This window comes from Sparus aurata, chromosome 1 (genome assembly GCF_900880675.1).
Source record: "Sparus aurata chromosome 1, fSpaAur1.1, whole genome shotgun sequence".
In the NCBI taxonomy this organism is placed as follows: Eukaryota; Metazoa; Chordata; class Actinopteri; order Spariformes; family Sparidae; genus Sparus; species Sparus aurata.
Window position 1 is genome coordinate 30,018,353 of NC_044187.1, and position 12,719 is coordinate 30,031,071.

The following is a 12,719-nucleotide window of genomic DNA, read 5'->3' on the forward strand; positions in this document are numbered from 1 at the left end:
TCAAAATAGTCATAAGGGAATCACTTTTCACTTCTCCAAATTATTTTTGTTACACAATATTGTGCTTCTGGTGGCTTGTCCTGCCAGCAGAATTTGCGGTGGTATTGTGGAAGTGAAACCAAAGCTGTCGCCTGCTGTGATATATTTGAACATCATTAGCAGGCTGTAGTCAAACACTGGCGTGCGAGTGAAACACACACACACATCCACACTCTTTTTCTTTTTTTTTTTCATTCTGTACAAGAGTGATTCAGCGAAGGGAGTGGACGGTGCATGAATCCAGAGCTTGTCATTTTGCCTCCCGCCATGACATGAAAGAGCAGAGTCACTCTGACCTCTGCGTGGGGGCCACGCCGGGGTCATGCCGTGTCACTGCCATGTCACACAGATGCCTGGAATCTCAGCTATTTTCCCTGACACACTCCCTACAGAACTTACATCATGCATTCACATGTCGTTCCCACCGACCCATTCATGTGGAAGAAAGAGAGGGGATTGGGGCCCTTGCCGTCAGGGGTCTCTTATCCCCATCTCTCTCTCTTGTTCTGCTCCTCTAAACTACTTTTCCTCTTTTTTCTCCATCGCTTTATCTCACTCCGTCTCCTCGACCTTCCTCCACTTGTAATCTCTTATAGCCCTCTTTTCCCCCCGTTATTCTTAACCCCCAGGTCTATTTAGGGCCTCTGTAAAACGATTGTGTGAAGGGCTATTCACCACACACACACACACACACACACCCCTCTTTTGCACCCCTATAGATCAGCTGTAGGATCCCACTGTGCTGCCCGACCACGTGGCCTCGACGCACAGAAGGGACCCTCTGTTGCGGTGCCATTGAACGGGGGCCCATGATGTCACAGGGAAATCACCTTCATCTCTCGAACACACACACACACACACACACACACAGCACAGTGCACGGCCCCTCCCCCGCTCCCTTTTCTTCTCATCGCTGTGGTGAATGGAATTGCATGGCTGTGCAGTTCAATCACTGTCAAGTGCAAAGAAAAGGGGTCTCTTGTGCAAAATGTCATGATTCACAATTGATTAAATAGGGGTGTCATTTCATGGCTGAACAGGGAGGTGTGCGGAGAGGAGAGGCGGGTGGGGGGGGCTGAGGCTTTTTCATGCCCTTGTGAGATATGGCTCAGAAATCATGTGATGGGCTCCATTCAGAGCTGGAGATGTAAAGTTCTGGGGCGTATTCACAGAGGAAAATAAGAGGCCGGTATAAGAGAGAGCAGGGGGTAAAGGGACACAGTAGGGGGGGTGCCAGTATCTTCTCATGGCTTGTTAAAGGGCTTTCATGCCCTTGAGAGATATAGACCTAATAGACTGTATGTAAGCCATATGATTTAGATTGTTGTTGTCATGTGGAAACTCCCAGAGTTCACCCAGCAGGGAGGCCGAGGAGGACAGAGGACAGGAAGTGATTTTGAGGAATAAAAGATAAGAAAAGAGCAGCTCTGGAGGAGTGAGTGGGCTCATATCACGCCAGTGTACTCTGCAGAAGGACACTGACTACAGCAGTAATGAGGTCGGAGAGAAATATTTCAGCACTGTGTTGTGGGAAGTTTATTGAATTGCAAACCTCAGACTGTAACCAGTGAGGTTTCATGATTGAAATGCTTTTATTTTGAAGTCAGGACTGTGTCCGACTCTGGCCAGAGGCAGCGTTCAGACCAGCCAGACACAAGATCGAACCTACTTTATCCCTCTGGGGATCTAATGTTCGAAAATGCAATCTAATGCATAACAGCATCTAGGAAAATTGCCTTTCTATTTTGTCCTGCCTGATATCAGAGTGTACTGGAGGATGAGTCGGAGTATGATGAGTAAATGTTAGCATGAGTAGCGGCTAAAACAAACACCACACCAGCCAGGGCTGCAACTAAAGATTACTTTTCCTTTCAATGGCACATTCACAGTTAAGATGCTGAAATCAGAGTTTTGCTTTTTGCCAGAAAAAATTACTTTAACTGATCGATTATCAGAATAGTTGTAATAATAATATGATAATGTAAGTTTTGCTGTTACCTTCAGAACGGGCAGAAAGGGCCAAAACTGTACTTAAGTAAAAGAACTGTTACTTTTTCAGAACAATTACTCAAGAAGAAGTAAAATAACACCTTATATTAGGATACAATTGCACTTACTGAATAAAAGTTCTTATTTTGTCTATAAATATTAGTGGTTAGCAGTATTTGAAAGCCATGCTGCTGCTGTAGCTTTAGTCATTATCCTGCTTCAAACACAGTCATGCAGAGCTGAAGCAGCAGATCTGGAATCAGCTGATGATCTGCCTCTGAACGGAATGTTCATGAATAATAAATACAAGTAGCTAAATAAATGTATCAAAATCTAGCAGGGTAAGATAAAGACTTTTCTCAAAAAGAATCTACACTCTGAAAAGCACAATTTACTCAAAATAGTTAGTCAAGGACACATAACAGAGTAAATGTAACACATTACTACCCTTCTCTGCTCTTACCCCACTGAAGTGGAGAGTAAACTACTCATGCACATCATTTTGTTAATTATTTCTTTACTTGTAGCTCCCAAAATTGGAGGATTTTCTTCATTATATTTGGGTGGCTTTGAGCCTTTATTTTGATAGGATAGTTAGAGGAGTTTGACTGGAGAGAAATGAGGAGACATGGAGCAAAGGGCCACAGGCAGGAATTGAACCAAGGACCCAGCGTCTGCACATGGGGCGCACGCTTTACCGGGTGAGCTATCAGCTGCCCCTAAGTGAGAGGGAATTCCAAATGAAATAATCTCCATAAAGAGATTTTTATAGCTTTTATTTTCAGCCTCTTTTAATGCAACTCTATAGCTTCGTCCATACTCAATTCCTCATTCACTACTCGCTACATAATGGCCGCACATGTTGCTGAGCTGAGCTGTAAATTAAGATTTCAGAAAACTATTTTTTTGTCATCGCTGACAGTTGTAGTCACACAGCGTTACAATAGGCAACAACGTCCCTTTGCCTTTGTCTTTACGGCCTGTGACAAGATGTTCGTATTAACCTTGTTAATACACAAAATACATACAGTTTTGTTTCCGATGGACATTCGTGCACACGTAGTCCAGGTAACCCTAAATCCGTGCATTTCTACGTGATGTATTAGCGAGTAGCATGAAGATGCTTCGGAATGAACGCCCTTTTGTTTGCGTATGTTGGAGACATGTGTTGAATGAATAAAATAACGTTGGGCATAGATATGCAAATGTCACCTTTTAGAGCTGGTGTTTCACACTCCAGTCCGGACTCTGCTGTCCATAATCACTGAGGAACTCACACCCTCACATCCAGTATCCTGCCCGGCTTCTGCTGCCTCCACAGCAGAGAAATCATATATAATTCCACACTCACACACACACACACACAAACACACACAGGCCCCCAGAATAAATGTGGCTTGTGGGAGTATGTGTGTGTGTGTGTGTGTGTGTGTGTGTGTGTGTGTGTGTGTGTGTGTGTGTGTGTGTGCAGAACTGTATGTGAGCAATGCGTTGTGTGTATTAGAAACAGAGGACAAGTAAGTCCTGAGGTGCAGGTGTGTGTGTGTGTGCGTGTGCATTTCTGTGTGTGTGTGTGTGTGTGTAGTTATCCATCTATGTAAGCTGCCGGGATGCCGAGTAAAGATTTTTAAGGGGAGAGGGCGAACCAAACCTTGTGAGACTCAGGCAGCCCGGCTTCACTTTTGCCACATGCTTTGGGGATTTCAGCTCCAACATTGTTCCCAGTGTGAGTTTCCTTGTTGTTTGGTACACACTCAGAATAAATCTTGGGGGGCGGGGGTGTCATTCGAGTTCGCCGCTCAACTCTTTCTCTTCCTAATCCAGTTATGAGTTTACCCGAAGAGAATAATCTTGACATCAACACATCCACGGTATTTTCTTATGTTTCCGCTCTTGCGTCCTCTCCGGTTCGTTTCCCCAACAGCGAGCAGATTCTAGATTGAATTATGCCCATTCGGTGACTCATTTACATTTCAATCATTTATCCGAAGCTTTTATGGAGAGTGACCTCTCATAAGTGCAATAGATGAATTGGCTTGAATTGCTATATTTCTGATGCCCAAAACAGCCAAGTGCAATGAATTTAATGGTCAAGACTGAGAGCGTAGAATACTGATGTGTGATCATGCTACATTAAAGGAGAACTTCGGTCGATTTAAACATGCAGCTTCATTGCTCAAGCTACCCTTGACTTGCGAGTACCAAAGACGCGAACAAATTTGGTCCAGCCATTACAGAGCTCCGTGAACGGAGATGTAGCATTGAACGCTAACTGCATGGGGTCAGAACTTCACGCTGTGTTTTAAGCATCTTAACATGCTCCACATCTCACACCAGAAGTTATGCAACATCAGCAGACACCTTAGCACACAGCACTGTAGCGTGTATGACTCAAAATGAATAAAAAAGTAGTTAAAATAGTGTGTTTGTGCAAGGAGCTACTTACCTGTTTGTTGACATCCGCGTCTTCTGGTAGCTAGACCAAACTAGCGTATCCACCGAGTGTGCACTTAACAGGCTTAACAGGCTATTGTAAGGCTCATGGCTCATGACAGGTTGTAACATGGACATGTACATTATGAACATACACACGAAAATGCTGGAATACGTTTACGTCTCCGCCAGTGAGGGAGTAAGTGCACGCTCGACGGATTGACTAGTTTGGTCTAGCTACCGGAACACACGGATGTCAACAAACAGGTAAGTAGCTGCTTGCACAAACACACTATTTTAACTACTTTTTTATTCAGTTTGAGTCATACACGCTACAGTGCTGTGTGCTAAGGTGTCTGCTGATGTTGCATAACTTCTGGTGTGAGATGTGGAGCATGTTAAGATGCTTAAAACACAGCGTGAAGTTCTGACCCCATGCAGTTAGCGTTCAATGCTACATCTCCGTTCACGGAGCTCTGTAATGGCTGGACCAAATTTGTTCGCGTCTTCGGTACTCGCAAGTCAAGGGTAGCTTGAGCAATGAAGCTGCATGTTTAAATCGACCGAAGTTCTCCTTTAAGTATTAGTGGCCGGGAAGAACGGAGGAATATTTGAAATGTAGGAAGAAGGTAATTGATTTTGTCTCCTCTTAATTTATATATGTGTGTGTGTACTTACTTATTTATTTATTTATTTATTTACATTGGAAGCTTTTGTTCAGAGCCTTAACAGGAGTATCCACTACAGCAACACCGTGACTCCTGAACTCATCCTTTTTATGAAATCGATTTATAGAAACAGTTTTTTTCTATGAATGTAGCATGAAAGGACTCAAACGTAGTTTATTTTTTTAAAACCCTGGTGTAGTAAGAAATGATAAATGCATTTAACTTTTAACTTGTATCAAGCTTTTCGAATTAATCTTCAAAATGAATACTGATTAAATGGAGCACTGGGTGCAAAGCAAGTGCAGATACATCAAATAATCTTTGTTTTTGTAATGACTTATTAGAGCAAAACTGATTCTCTGTTACTGTGGTCTTGTAAACGTAACTTATGGGAATGTTAAATTGCTGCTTAAAGCAACTGTTAAAGGTGATCGATTTTGGGGAAAGATAGTTGACTGTCTTTGGGTTGGTGGCGCGGGCCTAAACCTGAAAGAACCAGCTTTAAAAAGCTGGATAGATTTTTTTGGAGCGTCAGAACCATAGATGTAATATCCAGAAACCTGGATACATTGTTGGAGATGGCGCCCTGTTCAGTCTAATCAAACCTGCTTGGTGGCACTTGAAGCCGAACAAGCCCGACTTCCTGGGTATGAAAATAACCCAGATCTTCTCCCTTTTGTGTGGCCCACAGAGTGTGTAGTGCCCAGCCTGCCAATGCGGGATACCTGGATATTTTTTATACCAGGGAAGATTATTAGATCCATGCTTGAAATGAGCTCGGTTCTACCTATTCAATGTGATCAAACACAGTGGCTTTGTCGACATATAGTTCCCAGTGTCTGGAAACAGACTTTGGCTACCGGACACAGCCAGAGCAATCACCTTTAGGGGAATGGTTCAACAGTTACCGTACGCTTATCTGTTTGCTTAGAGTTAGATGAGAGGATTGATACCACTGTGAGACATGAAGGCATGACCCTGAGACTGAAGCAGCTAAAATAATTAGCTTCCTATTTACAGTATACCTAAACAGGTGCAACAACGCTAACAGGAGAGTGAAGGAGATGTCGATCAAGCGCAGTCTGTACACGCCCGCACAGTCCTGACAAGAGGTCTTATCAGCTAAAATTATTTAAATCACCTGTGTGGGTTTTTCCAGTGAGTGTGCAGGGCCTTTAGATATTCTAATGTGTGTGGTGTCTTAGGATGACTTGACAGATGTGGGTTTCACGTATCAACAGGCCATCAGAGAACATCGGTGCTCTGAGTGGGCTGAGCGTTCTGTACACATGAGCGGAGCTCCGAGGGAAAAACTATTGCAAGAGATCACAAAAGTGTTGCATGCAAACTCATTGTGAGGGAAGCAGAAGTATTCCTGTATTCCACTGCGGGAACTCCTCAGAGAGTCCCCCCCCCCCAGTTAACACATTTCTGTACGTGGGGAACTTTTTCGCTGGTTTTGAGTGTTACTTTTTTAAGGAAGAGGAACTCCTCGGATCAGTCCTCCTGACTGTGGAACTGAGCACGGAGATTTTTGTCTCGCTGCCAGTGAAATTCACACATGCAGATACAGTCAGAAATTCAACATTAGCTTGTGAGTTCACCTCTGCCCTCTGGCCTGAGTGAACACCCACGAGTCTCAACCCCGGCATGATTGTCTCCGGCACACTCTGATCTTTTTCCACTGGCTTCAACAAGTAGCCAATTACAATCAGTCTGTTTAAGAAGATTCCCAGAGGGGATGCATATTTTTCAGATATTTCTGCCTCCTTATCAGATAATGCGCCCTTTCTCCGATTTCATTTGCCAAACCTAAAGCTGTTAAGTAGTTTTCTGAGGTTCTCACTGTCTGTCTCCTCTAGGTATTTGTAACACATTTGCATTCGCACGCGCACACACAAAGACACACTCCCTTTTTTTCCACCATTTTCGCTCCGGGGCTTGTCGCAGGGCTCACAACAAGAGGCTTCTGTGCATACCAAACCCAGACTGTTCATTCAGAGCTGCCGCTAATTGTGCATTTTCACGCGCACGCACGCACAGACTTCTATTACATGTGACCGGCATTCCTCCAGTTTTAGCCGTCGGAAGAGAGAAGGGGATTGAAAGGATTGACCAGAGGGAGTAGAAAGAAAGAGAGAGGTAGAAGCAAACTCAGGAAATATTCATAACACAATTAGAAGCCTAGAAAGTCGACACAAGAACACCACGAGACTGAGGCATCAAAAAAGATCTCTTCCTTACTGATCTTTGCCTTCCTTTACCCTGTTTCCAACCTGAGTTTAGACTCTTTAAAAAGTCTTTCCCGTAGGCTATTTGTTGTTGAACTGAATTTGAAGCTCAGCCTACTTTGCCGTTCCTTGTACAAGCTCCTGATACCCAAACTGTGAATCTGAGAAAGCAGCAGAGAGCAACTGCTCTTGCCCCCAAACTCTACAGCTGATAAGCTACGATAAGTAAGACTTCTAAGAAGTCACTAAGCATTTAGGTCGTCCCGGATCTACCCTGGCTCATTGCTCCGCGCGGTGTCCTGAGGTGCCGGAGCAGCTGTGAGCTAAGTCTGTCAGCGTATCAGTCTGCCGTGTCATGCCAGACGCCGCATCTTGCTCTGAGTATCGCAGGGATTCAGTCCAGGTAATTAATCTGAGCTCGTTAGCCACATGGCAGGCAGGTCGTAGCAGAGGCTGGTCCGCACGCTGTCGAGGCGACTCACCATCCGCCTACTCACACATAGGCAGCACAATTTCTTAATGCACTCGTGTTCATGTGCGTGGCGGTTTGGACGTCCATACGCCGGCCTGTGTTGACAGAGTACGGTCTGCTGGCACATGTGGTAGCTTATCTCACCTCGGCCCCGCAGGAGCGATGTCTTCTAAAGGAAGCGGTCGGGGAGGGTGGGGTGGAACTGATATGTGCTACTACCTTGCTCTCCCTCACATCTACCATGGGACTGCAACAGTAAATGATGGCATTAGGGAGGTGGGGAGGAGGCGGAGCAGATGAACTGCTTTCCTTCCTAGAGCGAGGGATGATACGTGGGCCAGGGGAGGAGGTGGAGGAGGAGAGCGGTGAAGCTGGACAGGTGCTGAGAGAGAGATATGTGCTTTTCCTGTGCTGCACCAGAGATTGGAGGGGAGAGAAAGGGAGAGGGAGAAAAAGGACAGGTGAAATATTTCCCCCTGTGGCAGAGGAAATGGGGGAAAGTGGAAAGGGCCAGCTCAGTATTGAGAAATGGACTAAACCATTCCCGGAGGGGATGCTGAAACTCCCAGCCCCACAGGCCTCTCTCTAAATGTACCTACCAGTGATGGATGATATTAACGTTTACCCCCTCTGCTTTTTCCTCACTCCTCAGCACAGCTCAGGGAGGCCTTTTGTGTGTGTTTGTGTGAGTGTGCACAACCAACACACCGCATGCCAGGCAATCCTGGCCCGGCCTCCTCGAAACTCCCGGGGAGTAGAAAACATATCCCCTGTAACAATCGATAGCTACCCCCAGCTCCCAGCCCCATCTGCAGTCCAACGCCGCGCCTATCTCCAGTGGCCGCCACCGCTATTAATTCTGTGCCCCACCGCTTCCTGCTTAGAGCCCAGTCCCTGAGATTAAAGAGCGACGCGGCTACTGGAGCCCTTTGCTCACAGGAGGAGGGAGAGCAGGGAGCACAGTGTGAAGATTGTTTATCCAGAGGAATCTCCTCAGTGCCAGCTTACAAATGGTACTCATTTCCACTTCAGGGCCACACGGGGCTAACCTCGTCTGACTCTTCTCCGTGTCAATGAATTAGCAACAAATCTTTGTGATGCTTTTTTTTTTTTTTTTTTTTCTTCACCTGCAAAGAAAACAATTATAGCTAGCTGGAAAGCATTCAAAAGACGTAGTTTTGAATACATCAATCTCATGCTGAAATGAGTTGATCAATCAGCCAGATGATCCAAATGAAACTAGCGCAGTTTTAGTAATCCAGGAGTTGTTGATAAGTCATTTGTCAGTCAAAAAATGTGCAAATTCAAATGTGGGGATTTGTCTGTATAACCTGATTATGAATATTTTTGGGGGTTTGGAGGCTTGATTGGACAAAAGACACATTGTTACCTGATTGTGACTGATTGGGCTGTTTGTCTCTCAGATCTTGGGAGGTTTTCCTTTTGCCTCGACACTGAAACGCACCGCTCTGAGTAATTACAGCTAGCGAACATACAAGGTGATCAATCAGTCAGTGTCACCTGCTGAGCCGAATCAGACAGATTCTGATGTATCCTGTCTCGTTATTAGTTTAGATACTAGAGAGCCGACTCGCTTATTGAATATGTTGCTTGCGTGTGTGTGGTGTAGCATCGCTGTTTGTTCGTTTGTTTTTTCCCTAAAGCTTGAAGGAAAAGTTTGACACTTTGGCAAATTCGCTTTCTTGCTTTCTTGCCAAGAGTGAGATGAGAAGGGCAGTGACTTACTGAAGTCTTTTAGCTGGTTGCCAGCCAAGAAATTATTTTGCGCTTTGTTTTTCTAGTGTGGCGAAAACGACCGAGATGTAACGTGTTAATCAACGAGCTTCAGAAGTGTTGGTAGCTGAATGTTGTTATTGTTGCACCAGGCCAAATTAGTTATTTCCCCGTTTGAAGTTTAAATGGAGCTAAGCTAACTGCCTCCTAGCTCCAGCTTCTTAATTACTGTACAGACGTGACAGTGGGATTGATCCTCTCATCTAACTCTTGGCATGATGGTAAATGGTCTTTTCAGCTGACACCAATAACTGTTCATTTCCTTCGTAAGCTGTACTTGACATACTCCTGAGGGCAGAAATGGATAAGATGTAATGAGCAAAGATTTTCCAATTCCTTCAGCGTTTTCTATGTGTTCTTGTGTGCACGTTAAAGATCGTCAAAGTTCGCGCTGACAGAAGCTCCTCTCTCCCACGAATAAGGCTGCTTCTGAAACGCCTCGTCAGTAGTCCGGCTTCGACCCAGCGGCTTCATGAAATCTCAGAGTCGCACGTTAGCATTTGCACAACCTATGCTTAGCGGCTTGTTTGGATTGTAAGTAGGAATTGATTTGGCAAAGCTGCTCTGTTGTTGTTGGCCGTGCTGCTGGCTCAGGCGTGTGCGAGCTCACCAATCAGAGGAGACTAGATATTCAGGAGGGGGGCCTTAAAGAGACAGTGGCTAAAACAGAGGGGGAATACAGTGCCTGCTGCAATGGACAACATGAGAAAACAAAATAGTTTTTTCGAGCACTTGAGCATGTAAAGTCCGGTAGCAAAAAAAAGTCTCCTTTTAATACTTGCTCTAATAATATTTGCTTTGTAAACTCATAGCCTTTTTTCATTGTTAACTCAATGAACGCAATTTGTCTCTGTATTATCGGCTCTGTTTTTTATCAGCTGTCATTTCATATCATAGCGATCTATGCATTTCCCATTATCGGGCTGGTAATTTATCGTCCTGACTGTAGTGGAGGCCTTTCCTGTCTCAGGCGTGTTGGGACGCCGCCGCTAGAAAACGCTGCAGAGACCTTACTGTGCAAGATTGTGAGGGGATTTTTTTTACACTTTCTGAATGTATTTACAATTTAAATCTACTGATTAACCAAAACCAGACTACAGATAAACTGATGATGAACATAATCATTAGCTTTCTTTGCTATGTGCAGTTCAGACGGAGGTTAACCTCACTCGGCCTTACTGTGGAGAACGAGGCCGTTGGTCTGAAGATACTGAAGCATGCTTTCGGAAGTTTTCGTATGTTTTCAGCAATAAAAGAATACGGAGAACGCCTCATCATATTAATATTAGGTATCTATCCGCTGTAAGCAAAAATAGAGTTGTTCCATAAAGTCGGGGTTGAGGGACACCCAGACGCTGTTGTTTGCTCACTTGGGCATTTTTCCAATTTAACTGTGTCCCTCATCTTCTCATGTCTCTCGCAGTGGGACTCAAAGCGAGAGTATCCGTCTCTCCGGGGCAAACACATGCTGCCTCCGCCGTACATGCTCCCTTAAACACACACATACACACACACACACACACACACACATGCAAGGGAACATTTTTAGAAAGAAAATCCACAAGAAGCGGGCACTGTACACACATAATTGTGAATGCACACAGACTCATTTTACCTCTGCAAACATCCAGTGACTTGCACTGCATGGATTAGCTCCCTAAAGCGTTCCCTTTGAAACTCGGCAAGTAGGGATTTCTTTTTAGGTGATCACTGGCCTAAGCAGCTGTTACACGCAGGATTAGCAGGTTCTGCCATTCAGACAACATGGTCTGTTTAAACTGGTGGGGTGAAGGAAGCGGAGAAAGACAAGGAGGGGAAAAGGGAGAGGTTATGACAGGCAGGGAGCTGAGATGGAGCTGGGAATAAAGGGGAGAGAGCGCAGTCGAGAGAAGGAGGTGCGAAAGGAACGGGGGGCACATGACGAGCGAGGGGGAGACGCCGAGCAGAAGGGATGATAGGTGAAAGGAGACGGGCGGAGGGGGCTGAATCGGGATGTGTAAAGAGAAGTGTGAAGGGAAGAGGCAAAGAGTCGAGAGGGTGTGAGTGTGGAAGGAGAGGAAACGAGGGAAGGAAAGGCAGGAGCCTAAAAGTATCCGGTGTTGTGAGAATCAGGCCTCTGCCAGAGCAAGCCGCTTAAAAGGGAGCTGACAATGAGAATATTGTTCCTCCTCTTGTTTTGCATCCAGGTTGTTGTTTCGTGTTTCACTTCTCAAAGATCCCCCCTCTCTCCGAGTGTGAAAAGTGTGTCACCCGGCCACCTTTTGTAATTGTGCCGGTACAAGGTGTTTGCAGAGAGGCGAGGCTGACGGGCTGATAACATGCCTGGCTTTAGAGGTGGGAAAACATTGCCATTTTGACTGGCCGGCTCACAAAGGCTTCTCGCCCGCGTCCCTCGCGTCTCTCGGCTCTCCTGCTTCCATTCTGTCTTACATACCTCAAACTGCACTTAGCCTCCTCCTCCCTCCTCCTCCTTCCTTCTCTCCTCTCTTTTGTGTCTTGTAAATGGAGAAAACACATCAGGGGTCCCTGTTGTTATGAGCTCTACCTTGTCTCGTCTTTTTCGCCCTCCGCCTCTGTCTCTTACGCGTCTAGCAAGGTGTGCATCGGTGGTGTGGCAGCCGGGACGGCTTGCTTAGTTTTTCCGTTTGATGCATCACGGCACATTTCAGTGGAACAAGCCGGCGCTTCCTGGGAGCAGCACCCATGCCACGTGTCAGCGCTCCTTCGCCTCGCGCTCCCCACTTTCACTCGTTACCCTTCTTCGTCTTTTCGGTTCTCCCCTGTGCCCCTCCCTCGCTTTCAGCCTATTCTGCTGGAAAGATAGGGAAATTGTACATTCAGACGTTCACACACACACACACACACACAGACACACACACACACTATCTCACATATGCAGAAGCACAGCGCCGACAAGTGCAGCCTTTTCCAGTCACACGCCACACCACTACAATTTCTTCACGTTCTCATGTGGATTGACTGAAAACAGGGATTGTACACATGCATGCACACACTCACGCAAAAGAAAACACAAACACCCACACAATCTCACAGTCACATTCTGGCCCTTTATCCCTCCCTGGTAATCTGTTT

General features: G+C 45.6%; 1 protein-coding gene across 1 annotated transcript in view; it reads left to right on the forward strand.

The window, feature by feature from the left end:
* xylt1 (xylosyltransferase I) overlaps positions 1 to 12,719 on the forward strand; it is a 90,676-nt gene that overhangs the window by 32,801 nt on the left and 45,156 nt on the right. The window lies entirely within an intron of this gene.